We start from the raw sequence: 23,904 nt of genomic DNA, 5'->3' as shown, positions 1-23,904 counted from the left end.
TATCAAATCCCATCAAATGGCAACCCTCTTCATATCACAAATCTTCAAGTATCATGGCTTCCCAATGTCCATAGTGTCCAATAGAGATCCTAGAATGACTAGTAACTTTTGGAAGGGTTTCTTTGAGAATTTAGGGACAAGGATAAACTTCTCTTTGGCCTATCACCCACAAACGGATGGCCAAAGTGAAATATCTAACCTAACAATTCTTGATCTACTAAAAGCCTCTGTAATGGAAGTAGATTAAAGGTCCTAACGGGAGAAGTACTTACCGTTAGTGGAGTATGCCTACAATAACAATATACATACCTCCACCAAAATAGCACCTTTTGAGGTAATTGAGGGAAAATCTAAAAGTCCCCTGCTACTTAAGGTACATGGGAAGGTCTTCGTTGCAAATAAGTATAGCAGAGACCTACAATAATCTTTCCAAAAGATTAAGGATTCTATCTCTATCTTACAACAAAGGCAAAAGGTCTACTGATAAGCACATAAGAGCTCAAGCCTTTAAACAAAATGATTGGGTCATACTTAAATCTCCCAAGGCTCGATAAGGCACACAACGGGTAGGAATCCTACGGGACACCAAAAGTACTATGCTAAATTAGCAAAAAGGTACTATGGTCCCTTCCACATTCTTAGACCAATCAATGAGATGGCCTATCAACTCAAGTTGCACAGTCAGTGGCTTGTACACAATGCTTTCCATGTGAGCCTTAAAGCCTTACAAAGAAGATCCACCTCAAGAACCAACTATTGAAGACCCACCGGAGATCGAGGACCCAGAATAAGTGTTGTATCCCGACTCCATTTTGTGACATGAAGACAAGGTATTGAGAGGCGGTAAGATTATCGGACGGTATCTTATTAAGTTTAAGAACTATCCCTTTGAAGATGTTAGATGGATGTAAGCAATACAATTAAAGGATAACCTAAACCTTGTCAATTATTACAATGCTTCCCTAGAGTAAGCAAATGTAAAAATGTTTAAATAAACAAATTGTTTTGTCTTATAAGAATCTCTTTTTCTTTATTGTGCACAAATGTTAAGAAGTATGCATGCTTAGGATCATGTCTACGGAGATGACGTCTCTCGAACACCAAGTAGAGCTTGTCACTCTACTATGGAAGATTGGTACGGACTAATGTACAGACATGCTTGCGACAGCTAATGCTATCAAAAGCACCAAATGGACTAGTCATCCATTGTGGGACGATGTCATAGGGTAAAATAGGGATCCTCTATCGGCTATCCAATGGATTAATGACTAGGCTTTACCTTCTCTACCTCATAGTCGAGGACGACTATGATTTCAAGAGAGAGGTAATGTCATAATAACTAATATCTAATTCTCCTAAATGATTTTCTCATGTTAAACTCATCATTTAATATGGGGAAGTACTAGGGGAGAAAAAGCTAGAATATTGGTTAGGCTGGCAGACTGGTCACAGTAGGGATCAAAAGGAGGGAAAATAGGGATGCAAAGTGGGGCCATCTGAAAAAGAGCAATGTGAATAAATGGGCTTCAAAGACCCTAAGGTTCAGCCCATTAAGACTTCCAAAATGCTAAGGTTCCAAAATAAAATAAAATCTTCAATTGTCAAACCTTAGGGAAAATTGGATGCTTGTGGAAAGACTCAAAAGTCTTCCCACATCCCTATCTAGAAGGGGGCGAGCCATATTTGTAGGGGATGAGAAAGATACACACCCACACACACACACTCGTCCAAGCTCCTTTACACAAAGGGCATAGTGGACACATGTCAGCTTCCTAGCCAAGTTGCCCCCAAGGTGCATTCAAATCCGATTGGATGGCCATAGAGGTGGACCAATGAGAATTAGCCTAGAATAAATTTAATTTAATTCATTTAAAAACACTTAATAAAATAACCAATAGAAATTAAGCTCTCTAGAAGACTATTGGACAGTCTCCCAAGGGGTCCAATGAGCATTCAATAGCCCAATGGCTTATCTAATTCCTATTGGCCACAAGACTAAGAGGTCCAGTGAGAGTTTAATTGCATTATTTAAATACCTAAATCTCTCACAAAAGGGGAAAGGGGGACACATGTCACAAGGCTGTCACTTATGCTTCTTAATTGTCATTGGATAATCTTTGCAAGGGCCAATAGGATTCCAGCATGAGCAAATATCAAGAGGGGTCGACCAAGAGAGAGAAGGGGATGATTTTTGCAAGGCATTATCACACACACACTCACACATTGGATAAGCTTTGCAAGGGCCAATAGGATGCCAGCATGAGAAAATATCAAGAGGGGTCAACCAAGAGAGAGAAGGGGGTGATTTTTGCAAGGCATTATCACACACACACTCACACAAGCTCATGTGTGAAGAAAAGAACACTATATCCTTCTCAAGATTTAATGGAAAGCTCATCATCTACTCCAAGCTTGTGAGAAAGGAGGCCTACACCAGCAACTCTTGGCTTTGTGATGCAAGTCCAACCAAGAGCCAAGATTCCATGCATGCTCATCTCCTCTAACATGCTAATTACTAAGCTATGTTAAGCTATTAAGAGTGATTCTGTGAGGAGACATACGTTTTTCTCGTGAGAATACTCCTTCTTCCTCTTGATCTACTCTCATACCCTGCTAGCTCTCACCATCTTCGAAGGTGTGTGAGGTCTTGGTTCTAAGACCGTGAGGGAATTGATGTTGTGTTTTCAAGTGTAAGCTTGGTGCTTGAAGCTTCCATCTTCATTGCACCATCAAGTTATTGAAGGAACACAAAGTATTGTATTGTAAAATGTCTCCCTCAATGGGGGAAACCTATAATACAAAGCCTTTTTGAGGGGGGGGCGACGGCTCCATGTGAATCCAGTCCTCAACTGTTGTCAATAGCTTAATCTCTCTCTTTTTGAAGTATTTTGCATACCTAACTAGGTGTTCTGCTTTTGTTTCTCTCTCCATCCAAGCACTCTTGCTATGCTCATTAGGAATCTATTCTTAATGAAATTCTCACTATGTCATTCATTGGTATGAGAGCACAAGGTTTCTCTTTTCTTGCTCAAGAAGAGAGGTCCTCAAGCTAACTATAAATGGTTGGTATTATTAACTGAAATTGAGTAAGTAGAATAGGGATTTTTCAGCCTTGCAGTGTACCCACTTTGTGGAGATAATGGGACATCACAGTTGAGAGCTATGGTTTTAATAGTGGAGTCCTACGGGGCTTGCCTATAGCTAGCTTGATAGGAGCCGGTACTATTTTGGTGGTGAAAGACCCTCTCTTGTATTCCTTGCAATTAATGATATTTGAGCCATTGGTACACGAGCTTGAGTGCTTTTCTAAAGGGGTTAAGAGGAGTAGCAACTAGGGCTTGAAGTGCCAAAGTACACTTAAAAATTTACACCTAAAAGTTGTTAGAATGGATGAAAATAGTAAAGAGAGTGAAAGTAATGTTGATAGCTTTGATTTTGCTAATGAACATGCTACTAATGATGCCTCTATGCTTGTTAATTACCTTGTTACTAGGCTTCAACAAGCCATGGGAAATCCATCCCTCCAAAGTGAAGTGCAACGGCAGCTACGTGCTCATGGGATTATCCAAACTCCCCAACAAGAAGAGAGAGTACCTAGGAAGCCTCCTTGTGAGACATCCAAAACAGGCCTCATTCTGATAAGGGAAGAAGAAGTGGATCCATATGAAGGGCTCAAAAATATACTACTTGATGACGGATCTCCTTCCCAAAGGAGAACTCAAGTTTCAATGGTAGAGCCCCCATCAAAAGAATGAGAAATAAGTGAATCTCCACCTTGGTGGAGATGGCTCCACATAGACGGTGGGAAAAACGCTCTCCAACACCCCCTAAACAGAGAAGACCATTGCAAACTTCTCTACACCATAATTCAAAGAGGGACGAGAAAAAACAAGAGAAGAAAAAGGTGAGAAAGAGGTCACACTATTCTCCATCTTCTTCATCCTCTTCCTCTTATGAAGAAAGTGATGGTGCAGACAAGGAGGAACAAGGGAAGAAAAAGGCGAGAAAGAGGTCACCCTCTTCTCGATCCTCCTCGAATTCTTCCTCTTCTGAAGAAAGTGTTGGTGCAGCTTTTGAACCACCGAAAAGAAGAGTCCATAGGAAATCCTATGCCGCGTGGAATAGGTCATCCAAGCTCAAAAAATTCAAAGAGGGAGAAAAGAACATCTTTTTCCTTAACTACGATGGCACCTTTGGTGCTATGGACAAAGTCTTGGCCTTCATCCAACAGTTCAACTTGGGGTGTGGAGATGAGGGCTTCACAGAGTCCTCTAAGCTATGCCATGTATCTATGCATTTTCAAAAGTCCACCAGGCAATGGTGGTCTAGCCTATGGGCAAATGGAGAAGCTCCACAAACATAGAAGGATTTAAGAACTTCCATCATGAAGTAGTTTTTGGCCACTGACGCCAAAGACAAAGTACTCACCGAATGGTGAAGCTTGCAACTCTCTCCCTACAAATCTATTCACAAATATGTAGATAAGTTTTGGGACTTACATCTCAAAGCCACTATCTTCAAAAAGATGGATTTTGGAGAGCGGGTTTAACTGAAGCTATGGTGGAGTATGTCAACTCCCAAAGGCCACACATCATATTTGTGATCATACCGTACCATACCATGGTGGATTCATGATAGATTTCCAACAAGGGGCTAAGAGAAATCTTAAGCCCACGGAGAACAAGGACCATAATAACGAGCCTAAGGGGAAGGACCATGTCCAAAAGTCTCCCAAAGGCAACACCAACAACAACAAAGCTAAGGAGAAGGGATTTTATAAAGGCAATAATAAACTCTCTCCTGAAGAGCTTGAGCGTTATCGTAAAGATAACCGCTGTTTCAAGTGCGGGGAGCAAGGGCATGCTTATCGTGCTTGTCCCCACAAGAATACATGAAATGATCCTCCTAGAGCTGCCTTGGTCAAAATCCAAGAAGAGGATGCTCAACACAAAGGATCTCCTCGATGCCATGCTTGGGGAAAGGTAAGAGAAAATGATGCTTTTATTCTCTTTGACCCTGGTTCTGACCCTGGTTCTGACCCTGGTTCTGACCCTGGTTTTACTCACAATTTCATATCCACGGAGTTGGCCATTAAGCTAGGTATCCAAGCCTATGAGATGGGAGATTTCCTACCCGTCGATGGTGCTTTCAAGGGACAAGAAACCTGAGTCACTCCCTTAATTGGTAAATTGAGGCTCCATGTCCAAAGCTATGTGGACAAGGAGGACTTCTTTATCTCTCCTCTCAAGCACGGGATGTTGATACCATTTACTGGAATTAGGGTTGCAGAGAAACTCACAGAGCTTGGAGAAGACGAAGGAAGCTCAAGGAATTCAACTGAGAGTGTATTACTTAGTGTGCAATGGAAAAATGGATAGCCCTAGAGTTGTTGACCTGCAAACACTCGCCAAAGCTCGCAGAAATTGTAGAAAGTGGGCAGGTGTGTGATGGAGCTGCTGGCAAAATGAGCCCAAATCAAAAATCTGAGCAAAGCAGACTGAGCTCCTGAGCTCTTAGAGCTAAGTCTGCACAGATTTTTGATTCGGGCTCATTTTGGCCTCCGTTTCCACTACAGGCAGGTTTGTACAGGTAATTTTGTCATTTTGTGCAAAATTTTTGTCAGTGCCGTTTTTTGCATAATAGGTTCCTTACAGTCTTCTACAATTTGTGTTATCTAGCATGTGTTGTTCTCGCTTTGTTTCTCCTTTTTTGGGGCAGTTTTCACATCAGGTGCGACATTTACCATGGCTGACAACAACACAGATGTGTTCAAGATGTTTGTTCTGCTAGACAAGTTGGATGGGGACAATTACCCTATGTGTGCTTCTATGATGCAACATGTTTTGCTAGACAGGTTGGATAGGGACAATTACCCTATGTGTGCTTATATGATGCAACATGTTCTTGTGTCAAAGGGCGTCTGGAATATTGTGTAGGGCATTGATGTACATTCTGGTTCTGAGGATGTAGGCAATGTTGAGGATGTTGCAGATCTTGTTTTAGGGATTGTTGCTATTAGAGTTGTTTTGCCTACGGCAAAACAAGCTCGTTGGGATGTAAAGGATGCGCAGTCTCATGCATTGATTGCATTTTCTGTGAAGCGCACCATTGTTCCTCACATTCATTCAGCAAAATCTGCAAAACAGGCTTGGGATATTCTAGCAGGTCTTTATGCAAGCCGCAATGAGGCTAAAATTGCTTTGTTGCATAAGGAGCTGGAATTGAAGATGATATGGACACTTTCTTTGCTGGTGTCAAGGATATCAATGAGAAACTTATTTTTGCAGGTGAAGTCATTTCAGACAATTCCCTTGTGCAGATTGTTCTTGATGCCTTACTAGATTCTTACTGGACTTTTGCTAGTACTTGGAGACTTATGACCCAAGAAAATCCTGAAGTTGTCAAGTTTGATGCATTATGCACATTGTTGTTGCAAGAGTCACTTTCCATAAAAAACAGGACTAGGCAGCGTGCAGTTAAATAGGCTTTTATTGCTTCTCAAAGAAAGGGAGGTAACGGCAATGCAACCACTTCTTATGGTTCTGCTGCGAGTGACAAAACTTATGTTTCTAATGCTTATGCTGGAAGCAATTCTTCTAGGAATTCTGGTGATAAGGGCAAAAAGAAGATGCATTCCCATTCTTGTAAAACTAAGGATCACTTGATCAAGAAGTGTTCTAAGTTGAAGGCCAAAGAGGCTAAGAAGAAAGAGGGCAGCTCCAATGCAAATGCTGGTTCCACTACAAATGCAACCATTGTTGAATCTCTAGTTAAAGGAGACTGTGATGCTGATGTTGATGTAGAATGGGATTTTAGTATAGTGTGCACTTACAATACTGTTGTCCATGATGCATGCATATCAGTTGTTGCAGATTCACATGTGTGGTTTTTTGACAGTGGTGCTACAAAGCACATTACCTCACAGTGTGAATTGTTCACCTCTCTTGAGTCTGTTCCTCATGGGAATTCAGTCACTTGTGCCAACAATGCCTCTTATCCGGTTCATGGAGTTGGAAAGATTGTGCTTGCTGCTGCAAATGGCAGTTCCTTCACAATGTTGATGCACTTTATGTACCTGGGATCAAGAAGAATCTCTTGTCTGTATCTGCACTTGCTAGACTTGGACTTGTAGTCAAATTTGTGGATGACAAATGTACAGTTCATGATCTCAGTTTTGGTGATGAAATTGTTGCATCTGGCCTTTTGTGTCGTGGGCTGTGTAAGCTCACTTTGTACAACAAGTGTGGAAAAAATTTTGCAAATGCAATTGCAGATTCAAGGCTATTTTAGATGCAAAACTTTGGCATGCACATTTTGGTCATCTAAATTTTTCCAATTTGATGCGTTTGCAGAAATATGACATGGTTGCTTCTTTGCCACCTCTTGAAGCACCTGTCGAACATGCTTGTGAAGGCTGTATTCTGGGTAAAATGCAATGTTCTAAGTTTCCAAAGGATAATTTAGTTAGAGCCACATGGAGGTTGCAGCTTGTGCATAGTGATATTTGTGGGCCCATGCAAAATCCGTCCTTGGGCAATTACCTGTACTTCATGACTTTCATTGATAATTACTCCAGGCATGCATGGGTATTTCCGCTTAAAGCAAAGTCCGAAGTTTTAATGTGCTTCAAACAATTTCTGGCTATGGCTGAAAATGTCTTGAAATGTACTATGGGCACCCTTCATTCCGATCGAGGGGGGAAGTATATGTCTCATGAATTTAATGCATTTCTGGCTAGTTGTGGGATAAAATACCAATGTACAGTGCCTTATACGCCTCAGCAAAATGGTGTTGCTGAGAGAGAAAATAGGTCACTTACGAAAATGGCACGATGTATGGTCAAAATTCAAGATTTGTCACATTCTTTTTGGCTTGAGGCCATCATGTGTGCCACTTATGTACTTAGCAGGTGTCCTATGAAAGCTTTGCAGTCTATTACTCCATATGAAGCATGGCATGATAGAAAACCTTCTATTTAGCACATGCGTGTTTTTGGTTGTTTGGCATATGCTTTGGTGCCACAAACAGAGTGCACAAAATTGGATGATAAGGCCGTCAAATGTATTTTGGTTGGTTATAGTGCTGAAAGCAAAGGTTATAGGTTGTATCATCCACAAACAAAGCGTACTTTGGTTTCACGCGATGTAGTGTTTGTGGAAGATTCTGTTCAGCCCTTGCTGTCATGTACTAGAGACAGTAATATAAGTTCATAGCAAATTTATGACACTTTGTTGCCTCTTTTCAATGCGGAAGTTCAAATGTAAATTCCAATGAGGCAGATGTACAACCTATGGGGGTTTCCAAAAATGTTACAGATCAGCCTATTACTGATGCAGATGCACATGATGTACTTGATGAGGAAAGGGCTGAAAATGAGCAGGCTAGAGGTATGCCAAAATGGCTGGTGCATACTTTGCGTGACAGTAAATTGGATGCACCTTTGTCTAGTCATACTCATTCATGCTCTCACCATCCATCTTATGCATCAGATTGTTATGCTTTGGCTGTGTCTAGCTTATATGATGTTGAGGAACCTCTGTCTTTTGATGAAGCACAGAATTCAGAAAATTGGATGGATGCCATGCAATCAAAATATGATGCACTTATAGAAAATGACACATGGAATTTATGTTATTTGCCTCTTGGCAAAAAGGCCATTGGTACAAAGTGGGTTTACAAGTTGAAATGCAAGCCAGATGGTGAGATGGATCGCCATAAGGCACAACCTGTTACAAAGGGTTATGCACAACAAAAAGGCATAGATTATGAAGAGACTTTTTCTCCCACTTATCATATGACTACTGTGCATTTTCTATGTGCATTGGCAGCTCATTTTGGTTGGGATGTACATCAATCAGACATTGTTACTACGTTCTTGAATGGTAACATATTTGAGGAAGTTTATGTAACGCAGCCTCGTGGTTTTGTCAAGAAAGAACAAGAGGACAAAGTGTGCAAATGTAATAATTCTTTGTATGGGTCGAAGAAATCTCCTCGTGCTTGGTATGAGAAAGATGACACTCATTTGGTCTAACAAGGCTTTTGCAACAGTCCAACAGAAAGCACATTGTATGTAAAGCATGAGGGTGATGTACTTCTCACTGTGGTTCTTTATGTAGATGATTTGTTGATCATTGGACCAAATGAGAGACATATTTCTGAATTTAAGGCTGATTTGAATGCTACTTTCAAGATGAAATATTTGGGGCTGTTGCATCATTACTTGGGTATACAATTTAAGCAGTGTGATGGTGGTATTTCCTTGTGTCAGAAAAGTTACATAGAGACATTTCTATGTAAGTTTGGACTTGAGGATTACAAACCTATTGCCACTCCCATGGAAACATGTTTAAAATTGAGTCTTCATGACGTTGGTTGATCCTGTTGATGTCACTCTTTACCAAACTGTTGGATGCCTCATTTATGTATGCAACATGAGTCCAGATATTCAGTTTGCAGTCTCACAGGTAAACAAATTTATACATAGCCCAGGGTCTAAGCATTGGCAGGCTGCCTCAAGAGGATTTTTTGCTACCTTAGTGGCACTTTACATCTTGTATTGTTTTATCCCAAGGGGGATCATTGCCGCGAGACTTACATGCTTTTTGGGACTCGGATTGGGCTGGTTGTTTTGACACGTGAGTGTCCACAAGTGGTTTTTGTTTCATGCTTGGCAGTTCATGTATATCATGGTTGAGCAAGAAGAAACCTATTGTGGCCACTTCGAGTAGTGAGACTGAGTACAGGGCAGTCTTCACATCTACGGTTTAGTGTGTATGGCTCAGACGCCTTATGGCTGATCTGGGTGTTGGACAGGACACTTCCAACACTACCTACACTGATAGTCAGAGCGCATTGGCAGTTGTGAGGAACCCATTTTTTCATGCTCGCACAAAGCACATTGAGGTGCATTACCACTATGTCAGGGAGAGACTCTCTCAACAAGAGAGATCAGCTTGGCTTATGTGCCAACACAGGACAACCTTGTAGAGATTTTCACAAGGCATTGTCTCGTGAGAAACTCAAAGCTTTCCACAAAGCTTTGAGCTTACTCCCCTTTGTGGATTGATCATGTCCTCAAGGCATGGCACTTCCCTTTACTCATGTGCTAGCTCTCATTCACCGTATCACTCCAGGGGGGATTTGTTACCATATACATGTGGTAGTGATGTGTGTGAACACACTAGGACCTTTGGGGAATTTTTTCCCTCTTTAGAAGGTTTTTTTCCTCGTGCATTGTATATACGCCCATCACTTTAGGGCTATCCATCTTTCCATTGCACACTAAGTAATATACTCTCAGTTGTGTGCCTTGAGCTTCCTTCATCTTCTCCAAGCTGTGTGTGTTTCTCTGCAACCCTAATTCCAACATATATAATCCTAGGGGCACCATGGTTTGATCGCATGGCTGCCAATGTTAAATTCCCTGAAAGGCAAAGCTACTTTAGGTTCAGGGAAAAAGATATGTCCATACCCATTGTACATACGCAGCTTTCAATGAGTCAATAAAGAGCTCTATTTCGGTGTACATGATTTTTGTTAAAGATTCTCAAAATGAACCTAATGCTTTAGCAAAAGAAAATATAAACAATCACAAGGAATTATAGTTATCCAATTTTCTCAAGGGATTTCAAGACATTTTTATTGACGGCATCCCTTGTGAACTACCTCCTAAACGAGGTAATGATGACCATGCAGTTGAACTTTTTCCAGGAAGTTCACCGCCTAATAAACCTCCTTATACAGTTTCCCAAGCTCAATAAGAGGAGATTATGTGGCAAGTGAATGAGTTAGTTGAGAAGGGAATGGTTAGGCCTAGCTCATCTCCATTTTGTTCACCCGTGTTATTAGTGCAAAAGAAAGACGGAACATATTGTATGTGTGTCAACTATAGAGCACTAAATAGGATGACTATCAAGAATAGGTTTCCTGCACCATGGGTAAAGGAACTATTTGTTAAGCTACAAGGGTCGACCTACTTCAGTAGAATTAACCTAAAAAGTGGCTACCATCAAATAAGGATAGTAGATCAAGACATTGTAAAGACCACATTTCGCACTACATTTGGTCTTTATTAATGCATTGTCATGCTTTTTGGATTGACCAATGCACCAGCCACATTTAACCTCTTGATGGAGAAGCTATTCAGGCCTCACCTAACCTTTACTGAAGTGTCCTTTGATGATATAATCATCTACTCTAATTCACTAGACGAACACAAGAAACACCTCTAGGTAATATTTCAAGTCTTACGAGAGAATAAACTTTATATTAATTGAAAGAAAAGTGAGTTTTTCTTACAAGAGATTCAATATTTGGGTCACATTATCTCTCAAGATGGCATCCAAATGGATCCATCAAAGCTAGAGGTAATAAAAGGATGGCCTAATCAAAGGAATCTACATGAAGTAAGAAGCTTTATAGGTATGTGCGCATACTATAGACGCTTCATAGAAAAGTTCTCACAAATCGCGGGACCATTACATGACCTAACAAAGAAAAGCGTTAGGTATATATGCTCTGCCAAGGAGAACCATTCTTTCAAAAATATTAAAGAAAAGCTTATCTCTCTCAACATGTGCTTAAACTATCGGATCTCTCAAAAACATTTGAGGTCCAATGTGATGTTTGTGGTGATTGCCTTGGAGCTCTTTTACTCCAAGAAGGGTAGGCCATAGCCTACAAAAGTCCAAGGCTCGACCATGTTGAGCAAGCTCTAGGCATATATGAAAAGGAACTCCGTGCAATCCTACATGCCTTAGACTCATGGAAGCACTATTTATTGGGGACTCCATTCATCCTGCGGACGAATCACCAAAGCCTTAAGTAGTTCATGACGCAGACCAAGCTCTCCGACAAACAAATGAGGTGGGAAAATTTCCTTTCGCAATTTCATTTTCATATTGTTCACATTGTTGGCAAGCATAATCAAGTAGCCGATGCACTCTCAAGACGGCCGAGAGTGAATGCGGTCTCCATAGCAACTCACAATGATCTTTCTATGATAGATGAGTACGCTATTGATCCCAATTTTGGAGATGTGATTTCAGCCCTTGCACTAGGGAAGAAAGAAGAACCATTTACCTTACAAGTTGGTTATATTCTATATGGCAATAGACTATGCGTTACGAACTCACTACATGAGAAAGTAATGTATGAATCTCATGCTCCTCCTTATATGGGGCATAGAGGGATTCCATCTACCCTAAAAGGGATAGAAACATATTTCTATTGGCTTGTCATGAAAGCAAACATACAAGAGTATGTTTCTAAATGTGTGGTATGGCCAAAGAGGAAGGTTGATAGAGGAAAGAAACATGGATTGCTTCAACCTTTGCCAATCCCTATTCACCATGGGAGAGCATATCCATGGATTTTATCTTTGGATTGCCTAAGTATATCCATGGCAATATGAGAATATGGATGATGGTAGACAGGTTCAGCAAACAAGCTCATTTCATACCTGTCGAAAATACTATCAAAGCCCATCAAATGGCAACCCTCTTCATATCACAAATATTTAAGTACCATGGATTGCCAATGTCCATAGTATCAAATAGAGATCCTAGAATGACCAGTAATATTTGGAAGGGTCTCTTTGAGAATTTAGGGACAAGGCTAAACTTCTCTTTGGCCTATCACCCAAAAAAGATGGCCAAAGTGAAATAGCTAACCTAACAATTCTTGATCTACTAAAAGCCTATGTAATGGAAGTAGATCAAAAGTCCCAATGGGAGAAGTACTTACCGTTAGTGGAGTATGACTATAATAACACTATACATATCTCCACCAAAAAAGCACCTTTTGAGGTAATTGAGGGAAGATCTAAAAGTCCCCTGCTACTTAAGGTATGTGGGAAGATCTTTGGTGCAGATAAGTATACCCTAGTCCTACAAGAATATTTCCAAAAGATTAAGGATTCTATCTCTATCTTACAGCAAAGGCAAAGGCACTACTGATAAGCACATAAGAGCTCAAGCATTTAAACAAAATCATTGGGTCTTACCTAAATTTACCAAGGCTCGATTAAGGCACACAACAGGCAAGAATCCTACGGGACACCAAAAGTACCATGCTAAATTAGCAAAAAGGTACTATGGTCCCTTCCAGATTCTTAGACCAATCAATGAGATGGCCTATCAAGTCAAGTTGCCCATTTAGTGGCTCATACACAATGCTTTCCATGTGAGACTTTTAAAGCCTTACAAAGGAGAGCCACCTCAAGAACCAACTATTGAAGACCCACCGGAGATAGAGGACTAAGAAGAAATGTTGCAGCCCGAGTCCATTCTCCGACATGAAGACAAGGTATTGAGAGGTGGTAAGATTATCTGACGGTATCTTATTAAGTTTAAGAACTATCCTTTTGTAGATGCTAGATGGATGTAAGGCGTACAATTAAAGGATAACCTAAACCTTGTCAATTTGTACAATGCTTTCCTAGAGTAAGAAAATGTAAAAATGTTTAAATAAACAAAATTTTTTGTCTTATAAGACTCTCTTTTTCTCTATTGTGCACAAATGTTAAGAAGTATGCAGGCTTAGGATCATGTTTGTGGAGACGACGTCTCTTGAACACCAGGTAGAGCTTGTGACTCTACTATGGAAGATTGATATAGACTAATGTGGATATATTCTTGCGGTAGCTAACGCTGTCAAGCACCAAATGGACTAGTCATCCATTTTAGGATGATGTCGTAGGGTAACATAGGGATCCTCTACCCACTAGCAAATGGACTAATGAGTAGGCTACACCTTCTCTATCTCATCGTTGAGGATGACTATGATTTCAAGAGAGAGGTAATGTCATAATAACTATTATCTAATTCTCCTAAATGATTTTCTCATGTTAAACTCATTATTTAATATGGGGAAGTACTAGAGGAGAAAAAGCTAGAATATTGGTCAGGCTGGCGGACCGATCATAGTAGGGATCCAAAGGAGGAAAAATAGGGATCCAAAGGGGGGCCATCTGCAAAAGAGAAATGTGCATAAATGGGCTTCAAAGACCCTAAGGTTCATCCCATTAAGACTTCCAAAATGCTAAGGTTCCAAAATTAAATGAAATCTTCAGTGGTCAAACCTTAGGGAAAACTGAATGCTTGTGGGAAGACTCAAAAGTCTTCCCACGTCCCTATCCAATAGGGGGCAAGCCATATTTGTAGGGGATGAGAGAGAAACACACACACACTCTTCCAAGCTCCCTTTACACAAAGGGCATAGTGGACACATGTCAGCTTCCTAGCCAAGTTGCCCCCAAGGTGCATTCAAATTCTATTGGATGGCCATAGAGGTGGACCAATGAGAATTAGGCTAGAGTAAATTTAGTTTAATTCACTTAAAAATACTTGATAAAAGAACCAATAGAAATTAAGCTCTCTAGAAGACTATTGGAGAGTCTCCCAAGGAGTCCAATGAGCATTTAGCAGCCCAATGGCTTGTCTGATTCCTATTGGCCACAAGACTAAGAGGTTCAATGAGAGTTTAATTTCATTATTTAAATACTTAAAGCTCTCACAAAAGGGGAAAGGGGGACACATGTCACACGGCTATCACTTATGCTTCTTAATTATCATTGGCTAAGCTTTGTAGGGGCCAATAGGATGCCAACATGAACAAATAGCAAGAGGGGTTGACCAAGAGAGAGAAGGGGCTGATTTTTGCAAGGCATTATCACACACACACACTCACACAAGCTCATGTGTGAAGAAAAGAACACTATATCCTTCTCAAGCTTTAATGGAAAGCTCATTATCTACTCCAAGCTTGTGAGAAGGGAGGCCTACACCAACAACTCTTGGCTTTGTGATGCAAATCCAACTAAGAGCCAAGCTTCAATGCATGCTCGTCTCCTCTACCATGCTAATTACTAAGCTATGTTAATCTATTAAGAGTGATTATATGAGGAGACATACTTTTTTCTCGTAAGAATACTCCTTCTTCCTCTTAATCTACTCTCATACCCCGGTAGCTCTCACCATCTTCGAAGGGGTGTGAAGTCTTGGGTCTGAGACCGTGAGGGAATTGATGTTGTGTTTTCAATTGTAAGCTTGGTGCTTGAAGCTTCCATCTTCATTGCAGCAGCAAGTTATTGAAGGAGCACAAAGTATTGTATTGTAAAATGTCTCCCTTGATGGGGGAAACCTATAATACAAAGCCTTTTGGAGGGGGGACTGCCATGTGAATCCGGTCCTCAATTGTTGTCAATAGCTTAATTTATCTCTCTTTTTGAAGTATCATTCATGCCTATCTAACTAGGTGTTATGTTTTTGTTTCTCTCTCCATCCAAGCACTCTTGATATGCTCATTAGGAATCTATTCTTAATGAAATGCTCACTATGTCTATGTTATTGTCCGCTATACACAAGTTACTAGATCATTAAATGTTATACATACCATTGGCGTTTGGTACTAATCTACCTCCTAACTTTGTAGTACATGAGACACTCAGTGTCTTTAACATTTTAGATAGCTAGGTGGATGCATGAATAGGTGGCCCGGTTTTAACCAGCCGAAAGTTGCTTTTGGAGGCTTAAAATTTAGGGGGTATGAAACTGGTGTTATGGGCAAGAATTGTTTGAATTAAATAATCGTTTGGAGGATACAAAATCTTAATAATCGTGTGGAGGATTCAAAAACACGTGTGGAGCCCACGTCAAATAAATGTTCAGTCAAATGTTTGCATGATTGTACTTCTCCATATCTCTGTGTCTTTCTCCTTCTGCGCCTTTCTCAGCTCACTCTACAGCCCCCTGTGCACGCTTCTTTTCCTTCACTATGGATAGAAACTTAAGAAAGAGCCCAAGGAATGCATCCCGATAGGTCTCCCCCACAAAGACCCGACATTCTCCCACGAAGGTATGTCACCTCTCTTTGTCTCTCTCTGTGTTGTGTACAGCAGACCTGTATGTGTCGTAGAGTATTGAGGTGTGGATATATTGAGTACTGAATATGGATTTATTCTTTTCAAAGACAGAAGTTACAGCCTCCTCCCAAAATCAGCCTCTTTGTTCACCCCAAGGATGTTGAGGTGCCATTAAAGGCATTCTACACGACAAAGGAGGATTTTCACAGGGAATATGGGTTAAGTCTTGAGGGGAAAGATGTTAGGAAGTTGACAGATGCAGATGTGCCCATATCCGACTGGATGAAAGTTTTCACGTGTCTTCCAGTGAAGGAGAAAAAAGTGCCGATAAAAACAGCAAGGCCGGATCACTACAAGGCACTCTACCAACTCTACAAGCAAGTGTATCAATCCAAACCACCAAACTATCTGCTGGGAGTCAAGTTTACATGCGGATATGTTTATTTCGTATGCACGGGTCCGGTAAAGTGGGTTGAGTTTGCATCTGAGGTGGTGAAGAATGTGACCAATGAAGGTCACTTAGATAGGAAAAGAGAACAATTGAAGTTAGAGACTTCCCAAGTATCCACAGGAACCCCAAGTGGTTCTGTCATCTTGTTAGTAAATACCCCATCCGGAAGTACACCAGTCAGAAGTGGGATTTTTGTGACTACTTAGTCTGCGTTTAGTGTTGAAGTATCCACTTCCTTGCAAGAACTACTTGTTCAGGTTAGAAAAGCTCATGACAAGGTATCAGCCGAGTGTCAGAAGGCTAAAGATTCTGTGGTCAAATCTGTTGCTGATGTGCACCGTTGCGAGGGTACCCTTGACACCATCCGAATGCACTTCCCTAACGATGCCAATGTACCAACAGGCTTGCTTGACAGCCTCCAAGAAAAATTTGACCAAGCAAAAGCGACCCTACAGCAGGCACATGTATGCTTTTAACTCCATCTGATTGTAGTATAATACCTGCAAAGTACTGGTTTGGATGTACAATATACTATAGTCAATATATTGTTGTGGAATGATTACACAATAATACCTATAAAGTAGATTGATTATTATAAATAATGGTAACATACCTGCAAAGTAACGGTTTCAATACCGGTATTGGTATTCTTTTGGTGAACATGTTACTATAAGTTCTATCAATGATCACAATAATGGTATGAAAGCAACATAATACAGGTATAACAACAAAATAATATCGATATAATAACAAAACAAAACAGTAGTTTAACACTAAACTAACAGTATGATTATAATAACCATACTGTACTGAAACTCTAATAGTGAAAATGGTATTATAAGTTTTACAATACCGGTATTATGGCTCTATCATACCCGGATGGGTAGAATGTGGTACCACAAAACCGAATAATAAAAAAACATAATAGTATGACAATAACATCAATTCGGTAAGGGTAGATGACAATACCGGTAGGATGTTATCATACCGGTAGGATTATATCCTACCGGTATGATTATATCCTACCGGTATGATTACATGCTACCGATATGGTTACATCTTACCGGGTATGATTATATCCTACCGGTATGGTTACATCCGACCGGTATGATTACACCCTAACAATATGATAAAATCCAACCATTTGATGTTATGCTTCCGGTATAATGTTATCCTACCGGTATGATGTTACCGGATGTTATCCTACCGGTATGATGTTATACTATCCAGTATAATAACATCATACCGGTGGGATAACATCATACCGACAGGATGTAATCATACCGGTATGATAACATTATTATACCGATCTTCAAGCATTCATACCGATTTTATACCTGTTTGACATTGTCTGATAACAGAGGTCTCTTGCCTACAGGAAGAATTATCCAAATGCTTGGAGCGTGAGGAAACCTTTGGTCTCTGTGTCATGTTTGTGACAGACATGATTAGTCAACCAATGCTACCTGAAACCATAGTCTTGCCTGCACGAGTTTCAGCTCCTGGACATAGTGTTGTTCTCATTGATGTGTGCAATGCTTGTGGTGTAAAAATTCATGATCACAATCGCTCAAGCCATGTTGTTCTATTGCCTTGTTCACATGCATACCATGCATTCTGCTATGCTCACTTGGCTGAAAAAGGAAAGTGTGCTTAAGGATTGCCCCGGAGTTATTTCTGTAGAAGACCAATCCCTTCTAAAGAAGAATCCATTGTTTTAATCAGGTGGTTGATTGTTGTCTTCTCTGATGTTTTTTTAGATTCAAGCTGCTTCAGAACTACTGCCGATAAAGACAGGGAACGATGCAGTGACGCCTGCATACAAGACACCTGTGGAGGTTTTACTTGATGAAAGTGTCCCTAGTAATGCTGAGAAACTTGTTTCGGAAACAACAAAAGAAGAACAAAACTTGGAGGTAAAGGAGCAGAGTACGACTGGTGCTGAAGGGAAAACCTAGAATGAGAAAGACGATGTGTTGCTAGAAACTGGCATGCGGGTGACAAGATCAAAGACCCCGAGAAAACGAGGCCAACGTGGCAAGATTAAGCTTTTTCATTGATTAAGGCTCTAATAAATGATCTTTTGTTGCACGGCTTTCTAAAGCTGATGGTCGTGTAGATGTCAGGCTGGAGGGAAGTCCTGAGGAAACCCTTGCTCAGCGTATAAGAAAGGCAAAAAAAAAATCGAGAAGACTGCAGATGAGAAGCCTGAAATGGAGCAAAAAAGCAAGGAAGAGGAAGAGACCCAGGGGCAACCAGAAGAGGAGATGGACATAGAAGACACTAAGGAGATGCAAAATACCGGCACAAGTTCTGACCCTAAACCCAGAGCCTGCAAAAGATTATAGTTTGTCCCCCCTATGTTTCTTTTTATGTAACCACTTCTGAAATTAATATAAATTTCTTTCCCATTCGACGTCTCTTTCATCTTGTGCCTAATTTTTGAACATTGTGTATTTTTATTGTACGATTTCAATCTGTAGATATGTCCTAATTGCATATTTAAATTTGAGTCTTGTGTAATTTTGCATCTGCAGATATGTTTTCAGTTGAAGAATGGTGCCTTGCAGATAAGTTCAGGGCTAACAAGTAGAATGGCAGGGCTGACATTCGTGCAATATGGAATTGGGTGTTGTCTCCTGCAGTGCTCGAGTTTCCTCTATGGTACAGACTGTGTAAAAGAATCCCACTGATATGGCCAAGGCCACCACCTCCGTTGAGCGTCCAGCATAGGGTTCTCATTTTGGACCTTAATGGATTACTACTCAAGAAATTTGATGAAAAATATGGTGAAGAATTGCCTTGCTGGCCAGAAATGCGGTATGTTGTTGAAGGGGATACACAGTTTTGGGTAAGGCCCGATGCAAAAGCGTTTTTGAATTTTTGTTTCAGATGGTTCGAAGTGTGGATATGGAGCTGCTGCGAGTTTGAGAAGCTCAAACGCACACTAGCGAGAGTGTTCCCAGACCACCACAAAGATTCAATAGAGTGGTAAGTCAGGCGCAGTGCACAAGGGCCCCTTTTAAATTGGGCACGATAGATACACCGGTGTTCCACAAGAATCTCAAAAATTTTCCTGACCTACCACCTGAAACACTTATCTTTGATGATTCTTGATAGAAGCTAATCTTTAATCCATTGGGGTCATTTCTTGTTTTTCCCAAGCTAGAAAAGCAGTCTAAACAAGTACACACCTGTTTTTTGTCAACCACTGTCATAAAATGGTTGGCACAGTGGTTGATCTCTAAGGACAGAATTGAGTATACAAAGAGGACTATAATTTGTGAAGACGAACAACCTGACGACACCTATGTGCGTCGTTTTTATTGGAAATGGCGGATTGACTTTTTCCAGAAGAAAGGAACAGATTTTTTTTAATAAAACAAAAGCTTCATAAAGTCTTTGAAGTGGGCGACTTTTGTCGATGTATTTTTTTGTCGATGGATGTAAATGGAGAATTACTCAACCTTCTTGTCAATCAATGTAACAGAATTCATGTATAATACATTTACAAGCAAGTTGCACGGAAATACGTTGTATTCTATATTTAAAGTATCTTGCAAATAAAAGGAGAGAGGGAGAGGGACAGAGAGAGAGAGAGAGAGAGAGAGAGAGAGAGAGAGAGAGAGAGAGAGAGAGAGAGAGAGAGAGAGAGAGAGAGAGAGAGGAGAGGGACTTGTATGATACCGGTATGATACTGAGAAGTGACTGAGAAGTGACAAAGAGAGAGAGAGAGAGAGAGAGAGAGAGAGAGAGAGAGAGAGAGAGAGAGAGAGAGAGAGAGAGGGAGAGGGACTTGTATGATACCGGTATGATACTGAGAAGTGACTGGTTTCAAACACAGTTCAGTTTACAGTTAAAGGAAAAGTCAGAGAAAGGTATTCTGCCATCATGTTTGTACTATTATTGTACTTATACTGTAATCTCCAACTTGTATGATACCAGTACAAAACCATTAAATTGCCACCTTTATAGAACCAGTTTATTTAAAATGTAAGGACATGTAGTGATTCAAAGGGATAAACAAAGACATTTTTATATTTTAAAAAGGAAGTTTGGACAAAAAATTTAAACAAACTGATTGCTACAGCTCAAAAGGCATACTATTGTAGATAGACTCACTGACATCAAGTGATATTGTATATAGTTTTGAGTTACTAGGAAGGGGTATCATGGGGATTTTGATTGCCTGCACAAGATGTGCATATATGAACACCTCTGGTTTTTTGTCCAAAAGCTCGTAGGTCTGCTCATTTATCATACAATAGTAAAACCCTTTGATAGCATAGGATCCTCACCCAATGATATTGCCCCAGTCATCTTCAGCGTCTGAATGAAACTCCTCAATAGCTACAGTGCATTTCACTATATAGAAATCCACTTTTTCTTCATTGTCATTTGGTGCGGGTATAGAAAAATTATCACCAACAATAAGAGCTTGACTGAGGGTGTCATAGTGTCCTTCATACGCTGCATCCTCATTTATTTCGTCGTCATCATCTTCCCCTTCTTCTGTAGGCTCCAAAATAAGGTATGTCTAGAAAGGAACGTATGACTTGCTCACACATCTCCTCCACTTTTCCTGTTTACATGCACTATAGAAACAAGACAGTGAATGTGTTCTCAAAGCAGTTGTATCATGCTCTGAATATGCAGAAACAGAGTGCATTGAGCGGGTATTTTTTACAGACTTCACATCCCAATTTTTTTTCCTTTCGACATCCCCTAATTCAATCACCCAAAAGATCCTGCTTACATAATGGGCGTGGGATGCATAGGTGGCTGTAGCAGCATCTGACAAGGTCCGTCTCAATAATGCCACAACATCTGCAGCACATTCTATCTTTGGGCAGTTTGGCTGCAATTGGTATTGAGTTAAAGACCTTTTTATCACTGCTCCCGCACCGTCGTGTTCTCCCTTACCATGGCCAGATCCAAAAAAGTTCCAAGACATTTTCCATCCCGTAAAAACATTGTATCTGCATTTTATTCAATGGATAGAAGAAGATTAATATACTCTTGGCATGATAAAATTACCAAAAAAAACACGTATTATAATATTACTGATGTTAGACAAGCATTTTATTACAACTTTAATGCCAATATTATAGGTCTCTATATTAAAACCAACTCCAGATAATGTTTGTTAGAACACAGTATACCTGGCAAGGAAATAGAATTCTTTGAAACTATAATTTTCAGAAAAGTCAACAATTGACACAACTACATCTTCTGGAAAGCTTTGTATACATTCCTTATATTGTTCTGCTTGCCATCTATACACAAAATTATGCATTATGTATTCTTAAGATGATCTTTGAACATGACTGAGAGATCCTGGCATGATATTTCCTTATACGACAAGACTTTCCTTTTCTTCTTCTGACCGTCACATGCACTTCCTACTTCTAGGTCCTCAAAAATCTTCACCACAATCTTTTTAGCAATAAATGTAGCCTCTACAACACAAAAATCTAACTTATTCGGGCCACACCTTTTACATTGACCACTCAAGCAGGCAAGGGCATGGAAGGTGGACGTATCTGATTTTGGACACATTCTAGAGTCCAATAAGGTTGTTACACTCTTGATAGGGTTTTTTGGTGCCTTGCATCCACCATTGCCTTTGCATATGTTGCATTGACATTGGCAATCTTTTCCATGCATACCAAATACAGAACTTTGCATGTGATTTATGGCGTCCTTGAGGAAGGACATTTGAACATGTGAAATGCAATAGCAAGTATATCGGTCTCTCAATTCCGCACAAAATATGGCTTCATGTACTCAAACGCACGCTGCCTTATTACAATTTCAGGGTATAGCTCTTTGAAGTTGAGAAAGAGCTCCACCTACAATAAAAAACATATATGGTTAAAGAACATTTAAGAAAATTGTAGGTTTTTATTATCTTTGAAGAAAACTGTTACATTACTATGAACCAGCATTTTTATTTCAAACCAGTATGTTTTTTCACTTAATTGGTTAGGCAAACCAATACATATGAACACATGTCCTTGGTACGTACCAGTGGTATATAAGTGTCAACCAGTTCAAATGTTCTTACTGCTCATGTAAACCAATCTTTTCATTTAAAAACCGGTATGTTATTTACCTAACTAGTACATGTGAGCACTTAACCACGATGTATACCAGTGAGAAATAAGTGTTAAAAAAATTAACACATGTCCTTGGTATGTACCAGTGGTATATAAGTGTCAACCATTTCAAATGTTCTTACTGCTGATGTAAAAACCGGTATTGTAATATCAAACCGCTATTAGTTTTTATATAACTGGTTATGTTAAGTAGTATGTCTACTACATACCACATATACACTTGACCGAGCTGTAAACTATTGTGAAAATGTGTTAACCAGTTGAAATTAATTTACTCGTTATATAACTGGTATTTTCATTTCAAACCGGTATTAGTAAGTGCATAACTGGTCGGGTTAACTAGCACATCTTTCACATACATATATACACTTGACCAAGTTCTATACTAGTGGGAAAAAGGTGTTAACCAGCTAAAATTAATCTACTGACTATGTAAACCAGTTTTTTCATTTAAAATCGGTATTAGTTATTACATAACTGGTTAGGTTAACCAGTACATCTTTCACATACCATATCAATAGTTGTTTAAGATGCTTATACTGGTCATGGAAACCCATATCCGATATTTATCTACTTTTAACTAGGACTGAATACATATTCAGTATTTCCATTCATAGTTTTTTCATGCGGCAACCATACTGCATGCGCATACGAGTATGAAAGTATGGTTCAAGTATGGTAAAACTGCAACCATACTTTCATACATGACCTCAGCCACTTCTGTATTAGTAAATGCAAACTGCATTCGCTCGGCCCTTCCGATCTGTTGCATCAATTTTCACACTGCAGATTTTCATGACCCATTGCATACAAAGAACCTAGTGCAAACCTACAAACTATATTCATTCAGCCAGTTGCGTACAGAGAACCTAGCACAAACCTGCAAACTGAAATTCGCTACTAGTGCTAACTTGGAGCTGTCAATATTGAGGAGCAACTACCATGTGGAAGAGATGAGGCAAGGCTGTGAAGCAAGTAAAGGCATACTATGAACGCTATGCAGGCAAGAGCAGACTCGTAAAGTATAATCGCTAGGAAATTTGGGGTTTTAAATTTTAGTCCCGTTTGTTTATACATATCATACGCGTGTGAAAGTATGCGTCTGCAAACATATATTTCAGCAAACATACGCGTATGATAAAACTTTTCCATTTATATTCTCCTTCACATCCAATATTTATCTACTCTTAATCTAGCACCAAATACATATTCCCCTTATTTCCATTTATAACTTCCTTCATATCCGATTTCGTATCTACTCTTATCAACCCAATTATAGTGAATATAGGTCATGAATGCAAATATTAGAAAAAAAAAATGGATATAGTGAAGCAAGTTATTACCTGAGATTGTTTAAGAAGATGCACAGGATGTTTGACATATGAATTTCTTCCAATACGATTTCTACACACATCCTTCTTATTGGGTGAAACATGAGTGTTAGACATCCAAAAAGATAAGATCAAATC

This window comes from Adiantum capillus-veneris, chromosome 11 (genome assembly GCF_014529385.1).
Source record: "Adiantum capillus-veneris isolate H3 chromosome 11, ASM1452938v2, whole genome shotgun sequence".
NCBI classification, from domain to species: Eukaryota; Viridiplantae; Streptophyta; class Polypodiopsida; order Polypodiales; family Pteridaceae; genus Adiantum; species Adiantum capillus-veneris.
The sequence above is the reverse complement of the archived record's forward strand: the minus strand, read 5'-3'. Positions refer to the sequence as shown.